The sequence below is a fragment of the Erigeron canadensis genome, chromosome 4, assembly GCF_010389155.1.
Source record: "Erigeron canadensis isolate Cc75 chromosome 4, C_canadensis_v1, whole genome shotgun sequence".
NCBI lineage: Eukaryota > Viridiplantae > Streptophyta > Magnoliopsida > Asterales > Asteraceae > Erigeron > Erigeron canadensis.
This window is the reverse complement of record NC_057764.1, coordinates 38,261,380-38,269,166: the sequence shown is the minus strand read 5'-3', so window position 1 is coordinate 38,269,166 and position 7,787 is coordinate 38,261,380.

Here is a 7,787-nt window from a genome sequence, read left to right as displayed (position 1 = left end):
TGTTTGATTTCATTCAATATTAAATTGTGTCCTACATTTGCATGTTTAATCCTTGAATATTTTATTAAATATTAAATATTTTATTAAATATTCTAAATTGTCCATTGTCGATTAATTATATGGGAATATAATTAAATTAAGACAAATCTGAGTGATTGGTTATATTCTTGGAATATATAATGGATGGTCCCACCAAACTCACATGATATCCATAGTTGATGCATATCAGACTACCCCACTAACGAGTTATCACTTTATGGATCGACGTCATTAAGTGAAATTCGTAAATGGTTACTTTTATTGATCATTTGACTTGAGATGCAAGTAGGTCAGCATGTATGAATCACACTTACTAGATGTAGTTCTAACTCACCTGAATAAGGGGGTACATAAAGGGCTATTTTCAGAAAGCGTCGTGAAGTATGATGACTGACACATGTAGTCAATACAGGATTTATTCTTTCAATTTAAAAGTTGAAGTATGATACCATTGGCGCCCTCATTTGACTAATTAAGATGTTTGCATGACCGTGCCCAAATAGATCCAGATTGTTCTCGATTATATTTGGTAATCTTTAATCAGTCATAAAATGAGAAACATAATCGTTAAATTATGAAATGACCTTGATCCATATTCATATTTAACAAGGTATCTGAACAAAGGGATAATAAATGCCTTAACCGTTTAAATTTTTTCGGAAGCATTGGCGTGTTGCTAGACGCTAACCAATGTTATTACCTTCATTCATTACGAGCTCAAGTGGGAGCTGTTGGAATATGATTACGTAAAATAAACGTATGTCCGAAAAGTATTTAAGCCTGCGAGGTCACACCTCAACGTGAATGTAACTATAATTAATTAATAAATTTAATGTAATTTATTAATTAATTAGATCACGAAATAATTAATAAACGATTGTTTAAATATGTTTATTAATTAAAAGAGAAGGACTTAATTGTAAATTAGGAATTATAGTTGGGCTCTAATTAATCCTAAAAGGGAGGCGGGGGCGAAAATTCCAAGTGGGTTTTAGGCCTTGACTAAACTTGCCCATCAAGTTTAGAAACCCTAACTAATTGTCCTATATATAGAGGTCATGGGTTAAGGGTTTTGTATGACAATTAGATTTGTAAAAACCCTAACTAAAACAATTCCTCTCTTCTCTTCTTTTAGTTCGGTCGAACCAAAATAAACCAAGTCTATATATTTGACTTTTGGTTTCATGCGTACGTAGCAAACCATAATTAATATTTGTTCCATATTGGAATATATATTATTATATAACAATTACAATGGATTTGTATGAATTGTTGCTAGCTTCGTTCGTCAGCAACAAAGGGTTATTGGTTTCGGTTTCAACTACATTGAGAACAACTGGTTTGTGAGTTTGTGATCAAGTACTAGCATACATACATTCCAACGTTGTGTGTGCAATCATAGAGAGGTTAATTTAAACCTTTTTCTTGTTTTAATCTCTCCAATTTAAGGTACACATTCTATATCTTGGTTAATTAATTAACTACATAGATTTTATATTCCGTTGCGTGCTTTGTGATTTGATTTGATAATAGTTATATAACCCAACAGTTTGTATCCAGACTTAGGTAAGACGTACAAGATAAGTTTACATGCAACCACACAAGCCGATCATGAGAAAGTTAATATCCCAACCCTCAAGACAACAACGTCCAACTTTCAATTTATGATTGTTGTGTTGCCGATATCACTTAGAATAACTAAAAGATTTAGTGATCAATGCAAAGGAGGAATCTACCGAACATCCCTTAGAATGGAAAGATTCAAAGTTTGTTCGAGTTGTCATCTATTTCGTGTTGGATACATTATACTATTCATATCCAAGGTGCTGATGCAAGATATTGTGTTTCATATGTGTGTATTTTTCGTAACGATGACGAAGTGGCTTATTTTGCTAACACTCATCGTAAATATTCCAAGCCCAACTGGTGATATACTTACTGCGTGCTTGCTCTTGTGATAATTGGATCAATAATGTATGGGATTATATGAAGTCGAAAAACATTAATGTTGATCCCAACTTAATCATACGCTTTAACTCATAGAGAATTCCCTAGCTAAAGGTGCATATTGGTCACCGTATGTGTTTAATTACAAATCTATAAGGAAATCATGTTCTCATTTATATTGGCTTTTAATTGTATTAGTCGGACCACAATGAGCAGTACCACTGCTAAGGGATATGAGGATATCTAACTAGGGAAAACAACACCCTCCCAGCCTTGCAATGCAAGTCACGAAGAAAGGGCAAATGAAGATGAAGTTTCAAAAACTACTAAGACGATGTTATTTTTGTATACCAATCTCCAAGAGGTGCAAGAGATTCTCCTTCATACAAAAAATACAACTCCCCAATGCATGAATAAGCACCCCTTTTGCACTAACTCTTAGATATTAGTATAAAAAATTGCATTGTCTCATTTTTCAAAATTTCATTCTCATTTGACTCTTCTTCGTAATATGCGTTGCTAGGTTGGGTGGTTAAAATTTATCTTAGTGATATCCCCTAGTAATGTGATTTCATATTGCGATCTAACTAAACCCATTAAAAAACTACAGTAATATAGATGAGAACATGATTTATATATAGATTAGTAATTCTCTACGAGCTTACTAAAGCATATGATCAAAGTGGGATCACAACTAATGCTTTTCGTCATTCATATATTCCCATATCATTATTACAACAACAACAACAGGACCCAATCCCTGCGCGGGGTATGGGGGAGGTAAGCAACCATATTGGGCATATTAAACAGCATAAAAGTAGCAAACTAATACGTAACTCGAACAAGTAGTGGGAAACAACAAGACAAACATACAAATAAATAAGAAATGACAAAACCTGAAAAGATCCCGATTGAGCCAAGGCAGTAACTACTTCTAAACAACCTATGGAAAAAAGGACCTTAGGCCACCTAGCTATCCTAATCCTAATCCTCTCACCTGCTCTTCTAAACCAATAAACTAGTCCTAAACCCCTAGTCCTCTAGATAAACTCTCATTGGTCATGTCCTCCGACAGCCATCTTGGGGGAAATAAACACAAGAGTAACCTCCCCCCTCGGTTTAGGCCTCTCGAGACTCAAGGCCAAAAATCCCTACGAAAGGTCACAGAGAACCAAAGTCTAAATACAAAGTCTACTTAATCTAAAACCCATATGCCTTACCCTCGCATTCCACTACCTCTACCTGGAAGCTCCTCTAACGCATTCGGAATTCCGTACTTCCACCTCCATCTACCTACCACTCTTCCTGTCACGTCAAAGTCCTCTGTAGCGTAGCTAAACCACTTCTTTAGGCCAAACCCTCACAAACCTCCTTTGGCAAGGCAATATGGGAAAAAAAGACTATCTAGGTCGCCCAAAAGTCCTACCCTAACCTGCTATTCTACTCTAATCCTAGTTCTCCATGTCGTCCTATCCGACGTCATGTCCTCCGACAAGCCAAATTCAATTAGATCCTTCGCTAATCGATCCTCCCACCTCATCTTTGGTCGTCCCCTTCTTCGTATGCCGTCCACGTGAATAGACTTCGCTCTCCTTAGTGGTGCAGTTTCGTCCCTTCTCCTAACATGACCAAACTATCTCAAGCGCTCTTCCCTTAGCTTGTTAATGATGGTCCCTACTTCCAGTTCGCTCTAAAAACTCTCGTCGGGATCCTGTCTGCTAAGGTCTTCCCGCAAGTCCACCTTAACATCCTCATCTCAGCCACCTCTACTCGAGCCGCTTGGGCTTTCGTCATCGCCCAACATTCTGACCCGTATAGCATAGCCGGTCTAATAGCCACTCTATAGAACTTCCCTTTTAGCTTTACCGGGATCCTCTTGTCGCACATGACTCCCGTAGCTGCTCTCCACTTCATCCATCCGGCTTGGATTTGATGTGTCACGTCTTCGTATATCCCACCCGATTTGTGTATCACTGATCCCAGGTATCTAAAAGACTCCTTCGGACACAATATGCGGCCCCCAGTGCTAATAACCTCATCCCCATTTTGTCTTATCTCCTGTTATCGAAGTCACATCTAAGGTATTCTGTCTTCTCTCGGCTCACGCACAAACCATGGTCTTCAAGGGCTTCTCTCCATTTCTCTAGCCTCTGGTTTAGTTCCTCCGTCGGCTTCTCTCCATTTCGCTATCAGAGCAATGTCATCGGCAAAAAACATACACCACGGTAGTTCCTCCTGTGGTCCCCTGGACAGTTCATCTAGGATCAACGTGAAAAGGTATGGGCTAAGCACCGAACCCTGATGTAGGCCCATATTTACCGAGAAAAGTTTCGTGTTCCCCACAAGGGTTCGAACACCGGTCCTCGCCCTATCATACATATCCCTAATAACCCTAATGTATCTCCCGGTAACCCCTTTCGCTTGTAGCGTCCTCCAAATCAGCTGTCGTGGTACACTATCGTATGCCTTTTCCAAATCTAGGAAGGCACAGTGTAGCGCTTTTTGTCTTTCCCTATACTTCTCCATAAGGCTTCTCGTGATATGAATAGCCTCCATTGTCGACCTACCTGGCATAAAACCGAATTGGTTCTCTGCCACCTTTGTAACCTTTCTAAGCCTCATCTCTATCACTCTCTCCCATAGCTTCATGGTATGACTTAGGAGTTTAATGCCCCTATAGTTGCTGCAACTCTGCACGTCCCCCTTGTTCTTATAGATAGGTATGACCTCGCTAAGTCTCCATTCTTTTGGCATTTTTGCACTTGTCGAAATCTTGTTGAAAAGGCTTGTCAGCAAGCTTATCCCCACATCTCCCAAGCATCTCCATGCCTCGATAGGAATTTGGTCTGGACCTGTTGCTTTGTTTCTCCCCATATTCTTTAGGGCAAGCCTTACTTCCTCTTGGCTGATCCTCGGAGTATCGTCGTCGTCGCAACATATGTCTGAGTGAACCCCGTGATCGATTCCTCCTTCACTTCGCCCCGACTCTCTTCTATTAAACAGGTTGGCGAAGTACTCTTCCCATCTTTTCCTAATGTCTTCCACCTTCACAATGCTCCGTCCGCTTTCATCCTTAATATAGATGACGTCTCCTAAATCCCTATGTTTTTTCTCCCTTGCTTTAGCAATTCTGAATATATCGTTTTTGCCTTCCTTTGAGTCTAGTTTCTTATACAGTTCTTCGTTCGCTCTTTCTTTTGCTATAGCTACAATCTTCTTTGCCTCTTTCTTGGCTTCGTAGTATCTCTGCCTAGCCAAGGACCAGTCCTCATTTGTCCCGTTTTGCTTGCTCTTGATAAGTTCTTTAAAGCAACTAAGTTTTGTCGCAACCTTGGTCTGGACCTCTTCACTGATCCACCAAGATTCCCTACCCCCTTTCCGTTTACTACATGTCCTTCTTGTTTCCCCTAGTACCGCCTTTGTCGTCTCCCTCATACCCTTTGCCAAGTGTGTCCACAACTGATCAGCATCCATATGCTCGCCGTTTTGAATCTCTAATGAGAACCTCGCGCTGGTCGTCGATCTAAACGTCTCTGCTGTTTCACCCATAAGGTTTTTCCAAAGGATTCTTGGCCTTACGGCCTTCTCTGTCTTGGTTGCTCGTCTACTCAAGAATAAATCCAAAATTAGCAGTTTATGTTGGGAGTAGCAAATTCTTGGTTGCTCCCTCATTCCCATATCATTATTGTTTTACTTAATCCAAGAGCAAACACGCATTGAGTATGGCTTGGAATCTTTATAGTAAGTGTTAGCAGCACTTTGTCATCTTACACAAAAATACGCACCTATGAAACATAACACCTCTCATCAGCACCTTCAATGAATAATAAAATATACCCAACACTGAAATTAATTACAACACTAACAAATTTTGGATCTTTCCGTTCTAAAGGATGTTTGGTAGATTCATCCTTTGCCATGATCACTAAATCTTTTAGTTAGGGCACGACTGCCCGTATTCTAAGTAATATCAGCATCGCAACAATCATAAAATGAAAGTTGGAAGTTGTTGTCTTGAGGGTTGGAATATTAACTTTCCCATGAATGATCTTATTGTTGTATGTGAACTCATCTTGTTCGTCTTACCTAAATCTGGATACGAACATATTCATATAAATTATGCAATCGTATTAGAAAATAATTTACAATCATCTCAAAAATGGATTTACAATCATATCAGAAAAGAATTCACAAATAGTCTGACACCGAAAATGAATTTATTATATATAAATTTGTCTTAGTATATCATTATTTGGTTTTGATCATTTTTATGGGAAAGGTGAAATGGGTAGGTGATGACAAGTGTTGAGGAGGTGAATGGTTAAAGCATGATCAAAGGTTGGTGAAATAAATAGGAGAAAAGAATGTGAGATAGGGATATGTGGGACCATTTACCTAGGATAAAAAGGTTAAAGTGTGGGTGCATTTTTTAGTTTTTTAATATTTATTATGTTTGTTTTATCTTGATTGATATATTGTGGAGCACAATTAGCTATTAAATTTGAAGGTGGAGCGTTAACTGAGAAAAAAAAGATAAAGGGGATGAGAAGATGAAACTAATATGACAAGAACTGAATGATGAATGATGGGTTGATGAAAATTTCTAGTTATTTACCCAATCAACGGTCGGGTAATAAACTAGTCTTAAGGAGATGTTTTTTGAGTTTCGGTTAATCAAAACACTTGTTTATCTTAAAATTTTTTATTTTGAAACTTTGAGTATTAATTTGAAAATATTATAAGTTCAATCAACTTGTGATGTGGATAATTAAAACAATTAATTATGTAAAAAAAAAATATACTAACTTCATTAACTAATACACTAAACAAATAATAAATTAATCTAATTAATTTATCAAAGTAATAATTAATCTAGTCAATTATCTAAATGCAAATACGTGTTAACAAAATAATTAAACAATTTCATTCTTAAATAAAGACCATTCATGCATGCAATATAATAAAACTAACCCAAAAAAATAACAAAGTATGAAAGACTGAATTCTGCCACATACTAAAATCCAAAGTAGAATCCCTCAATAGTCTCGCACACATAAATAGCTCACAAACACTAGTTATGTACTAGCCACAACTCTATATTAAAAGCTAAAAGCTTTTAACATATAAAAACTTTTAAAAGCTTTTATAATACAGTAAAAAAGACCAGAGGTTTAAACTACAAGCTTGTTCAAAAATAACCTTTCACACATAATGTGAATTTAAAACTAGCAAGGTAGGAAAGAAAGGTATTGGTGCAACTTAAAGTTAAAAGAATAAGTCTCTATTTATAGGGAGGAAGGAACCTTAAACACTTTCCTCCACATAATGTGAAGTTGGATATAAAATCCTGCTTTTTTCTCCCCTCCCCGGCCTCTCCTTGCTCGTCGACCATCATAATGTCCCAATGGGTCGATTTGTTTGACCTATGGTCAAACGGGCTGACCTATGATGCAGTTAGTAACTATATGGTTTCACACAATTCGACGCGTTTGGTGGATTTGGCATGTCTAAGCATTTCAAAAGCTTTTAATAGCCGAGTTCAACTAGTGCTTCGTAGCTCTATGAGTGGGATCCTAATGGGCCATACATAAGTGGTCGTATAGTTATGTTGAGATGTACCCACAATTCTAATAGACACATTGATAATTTTATATTGTATAGGTAATATAAGTTAGACACGTATGTTAATGTATTTTTCCCCCAACTAATTTAACATAGTTTTACTTTTACCAAAATGTAAAAGTCTTCTATCAAAAATGCATTAGTAGCTAAGGTTTCATACAATTTCTTAATATCTTTTT